Genomic DNA, 17675 nt, shown 5'->3' on the forward strand with positions numbered 1-17675 from the left:
TCTGGAGCCTGTTTCCGATTCTGTGTCTCCCTCTCTCTCTGCCCCTCCCCCGCTCATGCTCTGCCTCTCTCTGTCCCAAAAATAAATAAACGTTGAAAAAAAAAAATTTAAAAAAAAAATAAAAAAAATAAATAAAAAAAAAATTAAAAAAAAATAAAAAAAAAAAATCACAAACACAAAGATAAGAATCATGAAAGCAGCAAGGGAAAAAAAAAGTCCTTAGCCTACAAGGGAAGACAGATCAGATTTGCAGCATATCTGTCCACAGAAAAAGGGCAGGCCAGAAAGGAGTGGAAGGAAATGTTCAATGTACTGAATGGGGCACATATGCAACCAAGAATTCTTTATTTAGTTAGGCTGTCATTCAAAATAGGAGAGATAAAGAGTTTCCCAAACAAAAACTAAAGGAGTATGTGACCACTAAACTAGCCCTGCAAGAAATTTTAAAGGGAACTCTTTGGAGGGAAAAAGAAAAAGAAAAAAAAGAAAAAAAAAAAAAAGACCAAAGCAACAAAGACTACAAAGGACCAGAGAACATCACCAGAAACACCAACTCTGCAGGTAACACAATGGCACTAAATTCATACATTTCAATAATCACTCTGAATGTAAATCAACTAAGTGCTCCCATCAAAAGACATAGGGTAGCAGAATGGGTAAAATAAATAAATAAATAAGATCCCATCTATATGCTGCCTACAAGAGACTAAAGACACCTGAAGATCGAAAGTGAGGGGATGGAGAACCATCTATCATGTTAATGGACATCAAAAGAAAGCCAGAGTAGCCATACTTCTATCAGACAAACTAGATTTTAAAACAAAGACTGTAACAAGAAATGAAGAAAGGCATTGTATTATTATTAAGGAGTCTATCCATCAAGAAGATCTAACAGTTTGAGTGTTTAGGCCCCCAAATTGAGAGCACCCTAATATATAAATCAATTACTAACAAATATAAAGAAACTAATTGACAATAATACAAAAATAGAAGGAGACTTTAACACCCCACGTATGGCAATGGACAAATCTAAGCAGAAAATCAACAAGGAAACAATAGCGTTGAATGACACACTGGACCAGATGGACTTAACAGATACATTCGAATCATTTCATCCTAAGGCAGAATACACCTTCTTTTCTAGTGCACATGGAACATGTTCACATGGCACATACTGGGTCACAAATCAGCCTTCAACAAGTACAAAAAGATCACGATCAAAGTATGCATATTTTCAGATCACAATGCTATGAAACTTGAAGTCAAACACAAGAAAAAATTTGGAAGGCCCTCGAATACATGGAGGTTAATAAAGAACATCCTACTAAAGAAAAAATGGGCTAACCAGGAAATTAAAGAAGAAATTTTAAAAAAAAAAGGAAGCACGTGAAAATGAAAAGACAAGGGTCCAAAACCTTTGGGATGCAGCAAAAGGCAGTCCTAAGTGGGAAGTATATTGCAATTCAGGCCTATTTCAAGAAAAAAGGATCCAAATACACAACATAACCTTACATCTAAAGGACCTAGAAGAGGAAGAGCAAATAAAACCTAAAGCCATTAGAAGAAGGACAATAATAAAGATTAGAGCAGAAATAAACAATATAGGGAAAAAAACAAAAAAACAGAACACATCAATGAAACTAAATGCTGGTTCTTTGAAAGAATAAACAAAACTGAACCCCCTAGCCAGACTTATCAAAAAGAGAGAGGATCCAAATGAAAGAGGAGTGATCACAACCAACACCAGGGAAATATAAATAATCATGAGAATACTATAAAAAATTATATGCCAACTTGGCAATCTGGAAGAAGTGGACAAATTCCTAGAAACTCACAAACTACCAAGTTGAAACCGGAAGAAATAGAAAATTTGAACAGACCCATAACCAGCAAAGAAATTGAGTCAGTAATCAAAAATCTTCCAACCACCAAGAGTCCTGGGCCAGACAGACGGCTTCCCAGGAGAATTCTACCAGACAATTTAAAGAATAGTTCTACCTATTCTTAAACTGTTCCAAAAAACAGAAATAGAAGAAAACTTCCAAACGTAGTCTACAAAGCCAACATTACCTTGATTATAAAACCAAAGACCCCACTAAAAAGGAGAATTACAGGTCAATATCCCTGATGAACATGGATGCAAAATTCCTCAACAAGGTACCAGCAAAATAAATTCAACAGTATACTAATAGAATTATTCACCCATTGATCCCATTATCAATGGGATTTATTCTTGAGCTACAGGGCTGGTTCGATATTTGCAAATCCATCAACACGACATACTACATTAAAAAAAAAAAAAAAAGAACCATATGATCCTGTCAATGGATGCAGAAAAAGAATGGACAAAATATAGCATCAATTCTTGATAAAAACGCTCAACAGAGCAGGGACAGATGGAACATACCTGAATGTCATAAAGGCCATTTATGAATGACCCACTGCTAATATCATCCTCAGTGGGGAGAAAGTGAGAGAGCCTTTCCCCTATGGTCTGGAACAAGACAAGGATATCCACTCTCACCATTACTATTTAACATACTACTGGAAGTCTCAGCCTCAGCAATCAGACACCAAACCAAAAAAAACTGCATCTAAATTGGCAAGGAAGAAGTCAAGCTTTCACTATTTGCAGGCGACATGATACTCTATAGAGAAAACCCAAAACACTCCACCAAAAATTGCTAGGACTAATACATGAATTCAGCAAAGTCACAGGATATAAAATCAATGTTGTAAATATAAAATCTGTTGTATTTCTATACATCAATAATGAAGTCGCAGAAAAATAAATCAAGGAATCGATCCCATTTGCAACTGCACCAAAACCAGTAAGATACCTGGGAATAAACCTAATTAAAGAGGGAAAGATCCATACTCTGAAAACTGTAGAACACTCATGAAAGAAACTGAATAGGACACAAGTAAATGGAAAACCATTCCATGCTCACGGATTGGAAGAACAAACAGTGTCAAAATGTCCATCCTATTCAAAGCAATCTACACATTTAATGCTAGCCCTATCAAAATACCACCAGAAGTTTTTGCAGAGATAGAACAAACAGTCCTAAAATTTGTAGGGAACCACCAAAGACCCTGAATAGCAAAAGCAATCCTGAAAAAGAAAAACAAAACCGGCGGCATCACGATTTCAGATTTCAAGCTGTATTACAAAGCTGCAGTCATCAAGGTATTATGGTACTGGCACAACAACAGATACATAGATCAATGGAACAGAATAGAAAATCCAGAAATGGACCCACAACTGTACAGTCAACTCATCTTCGACAAAGCAGGAAAGAATATCCAATAGAAAAAAGCCTCTTCAACAAATGGTGTTGGGAAAACTGGATGGCAACATGCAGAACAATGAAACTGGACCAATTTCTTACACCACACACAAAAATAAATTCAAAATGGATGATAGATCTAAATGTGAGACAGGAAACTATCAAAATCCTAGAGCAGAACGCATGCAGCAAGTTCTCTGCCCTGGGCCAGAACAACTTCTTACTAGACACGTCACCAAAGGGAAGGGAAACAAAAGCAAAAATGGACTATTGGGACTTCATCAAGATAAAAACCTGCACAGCAAAGGAAACAATCAAAAAAACTAAAAGGCAGTCTACAGAATGGAAGAAGACATTTGCAAATGACACATCTGATAAAGGGTTAGTATCCAAAATCTATAAAGAACTTACCAAACTCAACACCCAAAAAACAAGCCAGTAAATGGGAAGAAGACATATGAATAGATGCTTTTCTAAAGAAGACATCCAGATGGCTAACAGACACATGAAAAGATGTTCAACATCAGTTATCATCAGGGAAATACAAATCAAAACCATGATTGGATACCCCCTCCCACCTGTCAGAAGAACCAACAAGTGTCGTTGGTGAGGATGTGGAGAAAGGGGAACCTTCTTGCACTGTTGGTGGGAATGCAAACTGGTGCAGCCACTCTGGAGAACAGTATTGAGGTTCCCTAACAAACTAAAAATAGAACTACCCTATGATCCAGCAATTACACTCTTAGGTATTTACCCCAAGGATACAAAAATATGGATTTGAAAGGGTATATGCACCCCATTGGTTATAGCAGCACTACTGATAATAGCCAAAGTATGGAAAGAGCCCAAAGGTCCATCGACTGATGAATGGATAAAGACAAGGTGGTACATATATGCCATGGACTTTAACTCAGGCATCAAAAAGAATGAAATCTTGCCATTTGCAATGACGTGGGTGAAGCTAGAACATATTATGGTAAGGGAAATAAATCAATCAGTGAAAGACAAATACCGTATGATTTTGCTCATATGTGGAATTTAAGAAACAAAACACAGAACATATATGGGGGGCTGGAGAAGAGAGAGAAACCAACCATAACAGACACCTAATGAGAGAGAACAAACAGATGGGTATTAAGCAGGGTGCTTGTGCTGAGCACTGGGTGTTACAGGTAAGTGATGAATCACTGAATTCTCCTGAAACCAATGTTGCACTATAAGTCAACTAAAGTTTAAATTAAAAAAAAAAATCAAGAACTGCCCTTACATATTCCAGATAATTCAAGTCACTTGGATCACTCTGTTGGATTACTAGATCAATTCTTTCTCATCAACACGTATACACTTTTCTAAATAAAATTTCTGGGGCAACTGACCTTTATTTGCCATCTTGGGAAGCTTATCAGTAAGTAAATCTTAACTGGAGTTTTAATACACACCAGGCAAGAATCTGTGAACTTTAAATGTGCTGAATCAAACTCAAAAAATATTAAAGTGTTATGATTCACATCATTATGAGGGAACTATGGCACAGGTGTGACAAAGCACATGGCAGAAACATGGTAATAAAAAGGGTGCCGAATGCATCCTTAGGGAGTCTCACAGAATCAGCAGCTTTGGACTTAAATGACAGCCAGGTCCCCGTACTATTCCTACTTCATAGATAAAGTAAATGGATGCAAAGAGAAGCCAACTTATCCAAGAAATGTCAACTATCCACTCAACTCATCACTTCCAGGCACCTACTTCCAAGCTGCACTGGAAAGGCTTTGAGGTAGTCAAGTGCCCACTCAACTCTCTTTTCACTTTTGGCACTTTTATTACATTTCCCTTTGACAGCTCCTCCTTTTGAAAATTCCTGGAGTTTGGAGTATATAAAAAGCCCCCTTCTGCTCTGGCATGGTACTGGAGCTCATCTTTCCTTTGAGATTAAGTAATGACATTGTCTGGGTTTAGGATATATTTTTCCTATTGTTTCCTATTTCTGTAACTAAGTCCAGAAATAGATGGATTAGTCTTCCTTAGACCAGTCCATCCAGTAACCTCGCTTTTCTGAATTTAAAATGACCATAGTGTTGACTTATAGTTAACATAGAAGTTTGATTTGGACTACCATCCACCCATCCCCAAACACCTTCTTTACACATTAGGGAAATTTCAAGCTATGGAACATAGATATGTCCAAAGCAGCTTACATCCTTCACACCTAGTGACTGAAAGTTAAAATAACTTCTCGTAGAATGTTGTAAGAGTTGAAGAGGCTGGACCACTTAAGCTTTGGATTTCTGCCCTGGGGCGTCAGCCTTGGCAGCATCCCAGAACTCCACCAAGATTTAATCAGTGCCGAATCTATTTAACCCTCAAAGAGGAATGATACGAATACTGCAGAAAGTCAGTCATTCACAACCACGGTTTTCCCTTGGGTCCTGATTGCGTGGAATCATGGAACTTCGTTCATTCACCGTCACCGAGCTCCACCTACAGCAGCACTCAAGACCCTTGCAGCTCCTCCCTTTTCAAACAAATAGAACGGTTGTGACAGTTGTGACAGGGCTGGTTTTGTAAGGGAGTGGGCTTATGTTTCTGGACTCTATTCTTCCCAACTACAAAAAGCTAGGTCCATTCAAGAGGTCATTGGGTCAGAGGTAAGAGGAGCTACTCTAACTGGCTTCCTTAAAACATAAGCCACAGCATCCTAGTGAGATTGTTCTTCTCAATTCCACCATTATACTCCTACCCTGGGGCAACAAAGGAGAGTTACTAATTTTCTTTTATATATTCCTTCAGTGCCTCTGGCAGTTATGCTTGATCTGGCATGGACTGGCTCCTAAGAGTTGCTTATAAAATATTCAGAGGGGGGCGCCTGGGTGGCGCAGTCGGTTAAGCGTCCGACTTCAGCCAGGTCACGATCTCGCGGTCCGTGAGTTCGAGCCCCGCGTCGGGCTCTGGGCTGATGGCTCAGAGCCTGGAGCCTGTTTCCGATTCTGTGTCTCCCTCTCTCTCTGCCCCTCCCCCGTTCATGCTCTGTCTCTCTCTGTCCCAAAAATAAATAAACGTTGAAAAAAATAAATAAATAAAAAAAATAAAAAAATAAAATATTCAGAGGTTTGGAAACTGGATGGAAAGCCTTTGTTAGCTTGAATTTTGCCACGGTATACAAGGAAACCAGCAAATGGTATAAATCAGTGCTTTGTCTGTTTCAGAGAGTCAGTTAACTACTACTCTCCAGAGGCCACTGACCTGTATGTTTCCCTTTCCAACAAGACCACAGAATGTGGCTTCTTGCCTCCATGAGCATCATCTTGAGAGAATACTACTTTCCTCCGTCATCTGCCATATAAAATCTTGCATATTTTACTTAAAATTGGTAACATTACTTTAAAAGTAACATGCTTTTTACCATTCCTAAAACACACACTTTTTAAAAAGTGTTTAATATGAAAAATAAACATTTCAAAATCTTCAAAATTTCTATAACCCCCAAACCCACGTCCCCAAAGATAATCATGGTTAGCGCTGTGGTCCCTAGCCCAGACTCCATTCCAGCAGAGGTGTGTCCATTCCAGGACCACTGATTCTCTTAAACTCAGTGACATCTTCTAGCCCTGCTCTGTACGAAGTCTACGGAGAAGTCATGGAAGATCTAAGAAGCTAGCTGCCCAAATACATCATCAATATTGATCACATATTAGGTGACGGGTATTTACTTATAATCTTGCCATTTATTCAGACCCTATAAGTTTGCCATTATTATCTTCACTTTTCCTCTTAGAAAGCCAGCTTGCAGAGGATTCACATGACCTGACAAAAACCATACAGCATATAATTTACTCACCTATTTGCTCATATTTATCTGGGTCAAAAGCCTATTGCCTGACCACAGTTTATGAGTTATGTTCTCACGGTTTCAAATGTCTCAGAAAAATAGGAACCCCAGATGGATAACCACTTGCAGGAAGAGAAAGGATAAAAAGGGCATATGGTTTGTAAGTAAGAGTGGTGAGAAATGGGACCGAGTCCTTTTGTGGCATCACTTCCACCCTTCGGGATAAGGTTGGGCTGGAACTAAAGGGGACCAGAGTAGCACGGAACTTCCTGCGGAAAAGCCTTGGCATCCTCCCTTCTGACATGGGGCATGGACTTCCAGGAGCTTGAAGATTTGGGGTCGGGGCCTGAGGCCACCACACATGTGTCAAGTAGAGGGCAAGGCTTCAGTGGTGGGAGGAATATTTGGCTCCAGGGGCTGCAGTGAATCCATCCCTTCTAGTTGAAACAATACTTGGCTCGTGAGACCATTCGCTCTCCTCCTACTGAGTTTCTAAAGCTTCTGAAGATACAGACTACTGCCTGTAGGAATCCATCTGCTGAGAAGTTCACCAGTTTTAGGTGGTGGAACCCATCAACCTCAGAGAGGGCCATCATGAGCCCCTTTCCTGACACTCAAGGAAATGTCCCCTACTCCCACGAAATGCAGAGCCTTCAGCCTGGACGAGGTCACCACCTACCTGTCATGAAGACAGGAACAGGGTCCAGGCCAAAGTTGTGTTGGAAGAATAGTGAAGAGAAGTCACTTTCCTCAAAGATCCATGACTTGGACTTGGACATTTTAGGGTTGTACAGTTCTAGACTTGTCAGGAATTGGGGAAGTTTGGTGACTGGGAGTTTCCTCAAGTATGCGACACGCAACTAGAGGTTAGTTCGGATTCTGTGTCTCCCTCTCTCTCTGTTCCTCCCCCACTTGCACACTGTCGGTCTCTCTCTCGAAAATAAATAAAGATTAAAAGAAAAAAGTGGAATGATTGATGTCCAGGGCTCTTGGACAGTATCAAAGCTCCACTGAGCCATCATATATACAGTCTCTGGAGGGCCCAAGATGGGTTTTGTGTAAGAACTGCCATCCCAGCTGCCATCCACATAAAGCGGATCCCCGCAAGCATTTTCCCAGAGTCCATACATACCCTGTAAGGTGTCACGTACATGTCTCCATAGTGCAGAATGCTCCACTAGCATCTTCCAAAGCTTACCAACTCTGTAGAGGAAGAAAACTGGCGTTCATCTCCAAGACTGACAAGAGCCCCAGTTTCACCCCGCTCCCTTGCTGTCCTTCTCCATGGCTACGAGGCCAGAAAGTGGTTGGATATCCTGTTCCAACTGTGCCCTAAGCTTCTATTCCAATATTTTCCCTTTTAGGGCACTTGGACTGAGACTCTATACCCTTCTGAGTACCTCTCTTGAGCTTCAAGGTACCTGCCCTTCAGAAGAGTGGGAACACCCCTCCCCTGCACACTGGTCCACACCTGGAAATCTGAATCTCTTCTGTAATGCACAGAGATGAGAATGTCTTCAGCATCACAGAGATAGGCAATGCCAAGGTGATTACCAAGCTTTGCTCTCTGCCCGTTGTATGCATGTACTATGATGGAGAAATTGAATCTTTTGCCTTCTGGGGTGAGTTGAGGGGTCTGAGGAACTGGAGAAGTGTTTAAATTTCTGGGGAGGTGACAGCTGGATTCTGGGTACTGTATCCTCTTGTTTTCCTATGAGCCACCCAGTGGAGAGAACAGAGCTTTGATTCAGATCTGAAAGAGAAACTCTGTATTAATGCAAGCATCTGATAACTGGAGAAAGGTAGCCAATATCCAGGACACTTCACAATGCCCAAAAGATTCTCTATAAATACGGTTTACCAACTGAGTTATCCAGAGCATATGGGAGAGTCCAAGGAGAGAGAAGGAAGATCTCAGGAAACTAGTAACGCACTGGCCGTGGGATTATGTTAGATTTTGCCTTCAAGACAAATTTAGATTGAAATGTAAAATTATGTTCTACCTTTAGAATTTTTATTCAAAGGAAATCTAGGGATATCCAGGGAATCCCTACACATATGAACAGGAAAGTCCTATGAGTAGGAAGGAAAATTTTACCTACGTATCACTGTGCTTTGTCTGTGTTTCCAAGTGGTAGGCATCAAAGAGGAACATGAATGAATGAGAACCATAAATAAAAAGCAGCTCAGTAGCTGATTATTTCTTATATTATGAAAACTCCCAACTAGGTCCCACAAACTTTCCAAATGTCCTGTGTTAAACAGTCATTATTTTGAGCCAGGAAGAGGTCCTCCTATAGCACAACCCCGACATTTATTTTTCTGCAAACTACCACCATGAATTCATTGGGTTTAAGAATTCAACTTCATAAAAATGACATGAAAAAAGTAACCAACACAGTAGCTATTAAAAAGAAAGAGGCAGGAGTGAAAAAGTAATTGAATATTAATATTCAAAGAATCCCGTGGCTTGGAGCAAAACATCTTTAGAAGCTATCCAATAATTTTGGTAATGGATAGACAACAAATCATTAGAAACCTTAAAAAAAGGACTTCAAAGCAGAATTAGGATGAAAGAGATTACAGGACAAGGGAAGAAGGAAATGACTCGGCAAAACTCCAAAACTTTCAAAAATAAAATAAAAAAATCATTTAAAAGAGACTACATTGGGAGAGAAGAGAAAGTAACAGACACACTGCTGAAAAGTCACTCATTAATGTCACAGACAGGCTTAAAATGAGCAAAAGGTAAAAGGATTAAATAAAAAATCATTGAAAGCTTGAAATACAAGCCCACAACCTAGAGAACCCATGTTAGTGGTAAAGATAACAAATGAAATAATATGACAAAAAATAATTTTATGAATTATTTCAATAAAGAAGTATTAAAACATACAAAAAAAGCAATTCGTGCGTGAAAATGCACTGTTTGGAAAAACATATATACAGCAATACAAAACAAAGTGCCCCGTCCCCATAGAGTCTGTAATTCATAGACAAAGAATGATTTGAGGATCATAGTAAAAACTCAAGTGAGGTATAAAAGGACATTCACTGAACAAAGTGGGGAACCAACTGTGACCTTTAACCTTATAACCAAGTAAACTCTTCCTCAACTATCACAAGACATGGATTTAAGAAAGATTCGTGGACGGGAACAGCTGGGTGGCTCAGTCGGTTAAGCCTCCGACTGCGGATTTCGGCTCAGGTCATGATCTCGCAGTTAACAAGTTTGAGCCCCGGGTCAGGCTCTGTGCTGACAGCTCAGAGCCTGGAGCCTGCTTCGGATTCTGTGTCTCCCTCTCTGCCCTTCCCCTGCTCACACTCTGTCTCTCTCTCTCTCTCTCAAAAATGAATATAAATAAATAAAAAATAAATAAATAAATAAATAAATAAATAAATAAATAAATAAATAAAATAGCTATATAAGCCAACTTTAGAACCAATAAAACCTATTTAACAGTTCCAAGTTATCCATTCATTCACACAACACTATACTAACCAACTTCCCACCCAACCAGGAATAGTGACACGTCTTTGATGACTTCAGGATGGGTGATTACACAGCTCAGCCCCTCCCTCGAGATCTCTTAAAGGGTCACTGGGAAGAAGGCCTTGTGCATCCTCAATATCACCTCACTATTTTTTAGAGCACTGCTAACTAACCATTAAGATTTCCCAGTCCTTCCCAGGCTATCTGAACACAGCTGCTTAGGTCTGGGGTGCAACATTTGTTTTCTCCATTCCAAAACCAGGTTCTCCAACAGATGTGCCAAAAAAAATGACTGGTATCTATTCCCATTCACCTGTGTTTCCTTTTCTTTCCGAAGTGCAGTCTGAAAAAATGATATTACTAAGTGAGCTCCCTCAAATCCCAAGACCAGTGATGCGCCAAGCTATTCCAGGTGCTGGGGAGACGGCAGTTTACAGGTTAACCAAGAGAGTCTTGCCTTCTTGCCTCTAACCTTCTAGCAATACACAGATTGGAAAGCAAAGGCACAGAGTACAGGAAAATAGCTTTACGTATGAAGAAGTATAAAACTAGAACAACTGTATCCTTCAAATTAATACTGTAAATGGAAAAACCTATCAGCTCATTTGATCACAAATCAAAATCCAACCTTTCATAATTTTTAACATCCAGTACATCCACAGCTGTTCAGAAAAGGTGAAAATAGAATGAAATTTGTAATTATTCTAGAATTTCATATATGAAAGCATCACACTCCCAAAGAGAAGATCTCCCTTTACAGTGCACAGCGGTCCCTGAATACAAAGGGCTTGTGACACAAGGATGGAGGAAAACCTCGCATTAAAAAAAAAAAAAGGAACCTGCAATGTCCCTATACATATATAAATGTACCAATGGAACAAACTAAAGCAATATTCACAGAAAATTTTATCTTAAATATTTAATTAATTAAAGATTAAATAAATGATATAAGCACCTACCTCAAGAAAAGAAATGAAACGAAAAAACTACTTGAGGAAACCCATTAAAGGGAATAGGGAGAAGCAGAAAAGAAATTACTTAGAAGCCAAAAAAGTCCAGTAAAAACCTAAGATGTAGAACAAGGAGTTCGGTGGAACTTGCTGTGATGAAGGAAATGCTCTGTTACCTACATTATCCACACAGCAGCCATCAGATCCATGTCATTAAAGGGCACCTAAAATCTGGGGCGCCTGGGGGGGCTCAGTCACATAAACATCCAACTCTGGCTCAGGTCATGCCCTTGCGGTTCGCGGGTTGGAGCCCCGCATCGGGGTCTGTGCTGACAGCTCAGAGCCCGGAGCCTGCTTCGGATTCGGTGTCTCCCTCTCTCTCTGCCCTTGCTTCACTCATGCTCTGTCAAAAGTAAATAAACTTTTGAAAAAATTTTAAAACTTAAAAAAAAAAAAAAACCACCTGAAATCTGGCTAGCATTAGCGAGGGTCTTTAGTTATTTAATTGTAATTAATCTAAATTTAATAAGCACATGTCACTAATGGTTACTTTATTGGATAGCACAGCTCTAAAACCTTGGAGTAGGCAGTCAAAATAATGAAACAGATTAAAGACAAAAATGGAAAAGGGACACAAATAGTCAAAAATAGGACATGAGAATGGGGGACTGATTACTGCTAACAGTAAAATTCAGATTTAAGATGCTGCTTTGATACAACAAATGTCTAAAGACAGATACAGGAGGGAAGCAGACACCCTGGGATTCCATGGACACAAACCTCAAACTCCCTGGGGGAAATCTGGGCTTGAAGATAAGATGAAAGCCGAATAAATATGAAAATCTGCAAATATATTATGATGCAGCATACATAAACTATGTTACTAGGGTGGAGGAGGAGAGTGTTAGGGGGCTTTCAAGAACATGTTAAGAATTTATTAATTTATAATTAAAATGGGAAGCCAGCCTTATACTTTATCTTTTGGCTAATGGGAAAATAAATAAAATATTAATACAGAGCACAACGCAGTAAATACTTTCACCGCCATCTCATTCACAACTGAATTATATGTTTAAGTGGAATCTCTACGTCTGCAGAGAAAAATCTTTTGGCTGAAAGTTTCTGCCTCTCACAATGAAATAATTCCAGTACACAGCACAGTAAATACGCAACTGTATCTCAGGTCATTTTGGTCATTTCTCAAAAATACCTGGCAATCGTGTTAGGTCTTGCATGTAAATTCCAACTCCCATGCAAAATAAATGCTATTTCAAAATTTAGCTATGACAGATAAATTTCCATCGACTTGTCCTTCCTCTTTCATTCATCAGATGGTTGGTAACTTATTTCACAAATAAGGTAGGTAATTTTGGAGGTAGATGCTTTCAACTGTTCATCTTATTTTATTATTTTTTTAATGTTTATTTTTGAGAGGGGGGGAGGGAGAGAGAGAGAGAGGGAGAGAGAGAGGGAGAGAGAGAGAGGGAGAGAGAGAGAGGGAGGGAGGGAGGGAGGGAGGGAGGGAGGGAGAGAGAGACAAAGACAGAGTGTGAGCTGGGGAGGGGGAGAGAGATAAGGAGACACAGAATCTGAAGCAGGCTCCAGGCTCTGACCTGTCAGTACAGAGCCCGACGTGGGGCTCGAACCCACAAACCGCGAGATCGTGACCTGAACCGAAGTTGGACACATAACCAACTGAGCCGCACAGGTGCCCCTCAACTGTTAAATTGTAAAGTATTCGTGCAGTCGTACCTGGTGTTTATGCCATCTTCTCCGTAAAAGGTGAGGAATAACTTTTAATCTTAGCTAGGTTCTTTACCTCCAACTTTATGTTTGGGTCCTGTTATTTCCTGCCATATCATGAATTTTATGTTATTACTTATAAAATAATAATAACTTCCACTACTCCTCTCTATTTGATCCTCCCAGAACTTAAACGTTGCAGTATCTTCCGATCTTGATTGGATTAAAAATCTTGAATTAAAAAAAGAAAGCAGGGGCACCTGGGTGGCTCACCGGTCAAGTGACCTCCTGATTTTGGCTCAGGTCATGATTTCACATGATTCCTCAGGTCAGGAATTAAAAAAGAACACATGACAAACTTCTTTCTCAGCCAAGATCCGTCTTGAAAGTCACTCCCTCACTCCTGAGCGTGGCGATGGCTTTCGGGGCTTCGAAACAGCACGGCCCCTCCCTGCACTGCAGACACACACCCAGGAGAAGGCATTCACTCTGTGGCAAAGCCAGTCCTCCGCTGCACGCTGAAATAACGGGGATTCAGCAGGATTACGCTCCTCCGTGAAGATCAACAGTCGGGCTTTTCTGCTCATTTCTTCAGAACACTCTCCTATCCCAGTGAAGCCCACACGGTCCGCAGCAGTGGTGAGTCCACGCACTGGACTGACGGTCCCTTGAAGACAAAGACCCCAGTCTCTGCTAATACCTGCTGAGCACAGGGTCAGAGCTTCTCAAACTCTCCCCCATTCCAGGACCCCTAACTCCCCAAAGAGCACTCTAATTCCTTCTACAGGCTCCCTTCACAGAGCAAAGCACCTCCTCCTTCCTCCTCCTTGGAGAGATGCTTTTGTTCTCTATTTGGCTAAAAGAGCCTAGGTCCGGGGGCGCCTGGCTGGCTCAGTGGGTCTGGCGTCCAACTCTTGATTTCAGCTCAGGTCATGATCTCGAGGTTTGCAGGATGCAGCCCCGTGTGGGATCTGCACTGACAGCACGTGGAACCTATTTGGGATTCTCTCTATCCCTCTCTCTCTGCCTCTCCCCTGTTCACAAGGGCTCATGTGCTATCTCACAATAAATAAACTTAAAAAAAGAAAAGACAAAAAAAAGCCTGGGCCCTTTCCCATCAAACTGCCCCGTGACTCCCTGCATGTGTACTGGGGCAGGTGAAGGGGTCGGTGGGAGAGGCCAGCAGAGCGGAAGTCTCCTCACAGGAAAGACATGGCCTGGATGGGACAGTGGTAAGGCTTGCCCTTCTCACCCCTACCCCTAAAATTTACAGATCACATATCATACACCTGAGCAAGAGCTGCTTCTCTTTCATGGTTTTAATCACTATCTCAAGTATTTAATTCCTCTTTTCCAGAACATCAGATTAAACTACCAAAAAATAGGTAATTAAGAATACCTAATTAGTAGCACTGAAAACCGTGGAAGAAGGTCAATAGAAGCAGCTGAGTAATTTATCCAATTATGAACAGATGGGCTATCTTTCAACAAAGTCCCACAACAGTCCAACCCATCCTTGGTCATTTCCAGAGAAAGGACAAAGGAAATAGATACACACTTGACTGGGAACTAGTTCACAGACCACTAGGTTAAAAGATCACATAAGAAGAAAGAGAAGATGTGGAATATTAGACTAATTGGTTCAACTAGGTTTTGACTGTTAATATAAAAAATTGCCAATATCCTTAATCAAGGGCACACTGAAATAGTGTACAATTATTTACTAAGCACCAAAGAATACTTTCAACATATAATAGCAGACTATAAAACCATTAAGACCTCATCATCTGACTCTGACATATTTAAGAGGGAATATACGTTGGGAATTAAAAACAAAATTCTAATGAATTTGGGATCTACCCTTCTTTTGCCCCCATTGCTACTGTTGCTCGCCTCCTCTCCCTTCTGCTCTTTTCCATCTCTCTGCTGATCCTTTTTTTGCCACTTTCATTTATTCCACTGCTTCTAGCTCATGTCACGCTCTCACTCTTATTTGGTCTTTCAAAGCCCATCGGACCCACTTCCCTCTCCTCGATTTCACAGCTGCTTTTTCTCATCACTCTCTTTGGCTGTAGCTCCCTGCTTCTCCCTGGTCTCTCTCTTTCCCCTATCCCCCGGCCCCACCTTCACATTCACAGGAACAGAATGAAGATGCCCCTGTCCAGAAGCACGCTTTGTAGTGGCTCATCGGGAATGTAAACAATACCTGACAGGCACAGCCAGCAGGATGGGACGGGACAGAACAAGGGGTGCCACAGGACAGGGGCAGGTGAAAGCCCCAGCAAGGGACTCAGGGCCTCCCTGAGGAACTGACTGTGGAGAGCCCAAGGACCAGCAGGGCCGGCCCCAGAAAGACGCGAGAAGGGAGAGAGGAACTCAGGAGGGGGCTGGGGTCTGCAGGATCCGGAGAGCAGGGCGTCGTGGTGCTGCCCCCTCGGTACCGCGAAGGGCGACCATGCACCCCGCCAGTGGGGCCTTGACACGCGCGGGGGCCAGGGAGAGACGGTGAAAAGAACGGAGGCAGAAAAACGGGCGAAACGGCCTGGGAGGCAGTTTACCGGAAACAGACGCGGATCCAGTGCAGCAGCACAACGTCTTCCGACCAGGCCGGGCTCCCCGCGGGCGGGGCTGGCGGATGCGGGGACTGTCAAGTTAGCGAGGGCCCGGACTCCGGGTGTGGAGGCCGCAACACCCAGACCATCAACGTGCCAGCTGCAACTAGAAACGCTGAAACCCGCACCGGGAAAAGAGCCCTTCCGTTTGGGAAATCTGCATCCGGGTCGGCCGGAAACGGGGACCTCGGACGGGGCGGGGTCTGGAAGGAAGGGCTTGGGTGTGGCTTATGCAAGTCTCCGCCCCGCCCCCAGGGCGTTTTCGTTCTGCAAGTTCTTCCGCCCGGAGCTTGGGTCCCGGCGTTTGCCTCCAGGTGGCGGGGTGGCCTGTGGCGCCGGGCTGCCCACCCTACGCCACGTTAAATGACTCAGATACGCTAAGGTAAAAGCTTAGCGTTGGCGCGCCGGTAATTCCGAATGCGGAGTTGTTTCCTTCGCAACAGCGTGAGAACGGCTTAAATAACCCTACGTGCGCGCCAGAGTCCCGCGGACCGCGAGAGGCGCTCGGATTGCGGGGACACCCCTGCGGCGGCGTGGACGGGGCAGGGGCGTCTGCGGCTCCGCCTATCAAATTGTGGTTTCCTTTCCGATAGAACGAGTGTGAACGCCGAATTCACTTGTGCGAACCCAGGGGTTCAGCCGGACCACGGAGGGTAGCTAACATTTCTAACATTTCTCCTCCCTGTTCGCGGGGAGGCAGAGGGACACACGGGCCCAGGATTGGGCCGTGAGGATGGTCGGCTGAGGCCCTCGTGTTACTGCGCAGGGCTTGAGGTTGATAAATTCGCATACCTTTAAGACTGATGTGCAGGACATTCTGCAAGTTGCCGGAGTTAGTATTTCCTGAATCTATTGTAATTTCACATTTTTCTTTATTCCGGAGGTACTACTCGAAAGAGCATTTTTAATTTTGAAAAATCAGGGTTTTTTTAGTCTGTGTTTTTTTTCTGCCTCCCAATGTTTTGTGTCGAGTATGGGCAAGTATTAATTTTTCATTATTTCTGTATACATCTCACTGAAACGTCTCTTTTTTGACAACACCAAAAAGCATAGTGAAACTGGATTTTCAAAGTTTAGTTGCCTCATTTATACCCTTAATAAATTCTAATGGAAAGTGTGTGAGTGAAAATCTTCATCTGTTTCCTTTGTAAATTCTGACGTTCATGCTAGAGGGAATTTGGCAAGACTAAATCCCAACTACTCAGGCTGCAGGATTTCTCAAAGATTATTTCCAGAGAAGAACCTTTCTGGTTTTCTCGTAACACCTATTTCTCTAGTTTTACATTTTTTTAATATTAAATATTTGGGCTCAAATGGGTTTAAATTCTGGAAGATAACGTCCTCAGGCAGGGCAACAGTAAACACTGTGGAGTTCATATGGAGCGAGTTGGGGGAGCCCTACCCACGATCCCTCCTGGTCTCCAGGGCAGAGATTACTTAATCTGAACTCACCTCACTCCTCTCATACCTGTGAGGAGCTGGGCACAGATTAAGAAGGGATCAAGGAATCCCGGTACATGAACCCCTCCCCCATTTAGTCTTTCTTTATCCCCCTCTCTCTTTACATGGAAGCCAAGTGATACAGTTCCACCAGTGTAAGCCATCCAGCCTCCAAGCCACCTCCTCCATCAAATCCTCTGTGTTCTGCTTTATACGGAGTGCTTTGGGAGGCCATAAATCGACTGAAGTGATTTTTCTTGGGTGCACATGTCGATGTGTATTATTTGGAAGCTCCTTATGAAAAGCTGAGCCCGTAAGATG

The 17675-nt window shown here is 42.1% G+C and overlaps 1 protein-coding gene across 7 annotated transcripts in view; it reads right to left on the bottom strand.

The window, feature by feature from the left end:
* LOC125163935 (zinc finger protein 705A-like) overlaps window positions 1-16366 on the bottom strand; it is a 32017-nt gene extending 15651 nt beyond the window's left edge. For 2 of the 7 annotated variants that reach the window (XM_047856270.1, XM_047856271.1), the window contains exons 1-3: window positions 15861-16365; window positions 8588-8869; window positions 8249-8319 (exon numbers count right to left, since the gene is read on the bottom strand). The gene's annotated coding sequence lies outside the window, so the exon portion shown is untranslated. Of the gene's footprint in view, window positions 1-8248; window positions 8320-8587; window positions 8870-9218; window positions 10298-12769; window positions 12908-15860 lie in introns of those variants that run through there. The other 5 variants (XM_047856272.1, XM_047856277.1, XM_047856276.1 and 2 more) reach the window with 5 other exon arrangements.
* Between the last annotated feature and the right edge of the window lie 1309 nt (window positions 16367-17675).

This window comes from Prionailurus viverrinus, chromosome B1, assembly GCF_022837055.1.
Source record: "Prionailurus viverrinus isolate Anna chromosome B1, UM_Priviv_1.0, whole genome shotgun sequence".
NCBI lineage: Eukaryota > Metazoa > Chordata > Mammalia > Carnivora > Felidae > Prionailurus > Prionailurus viverrinus.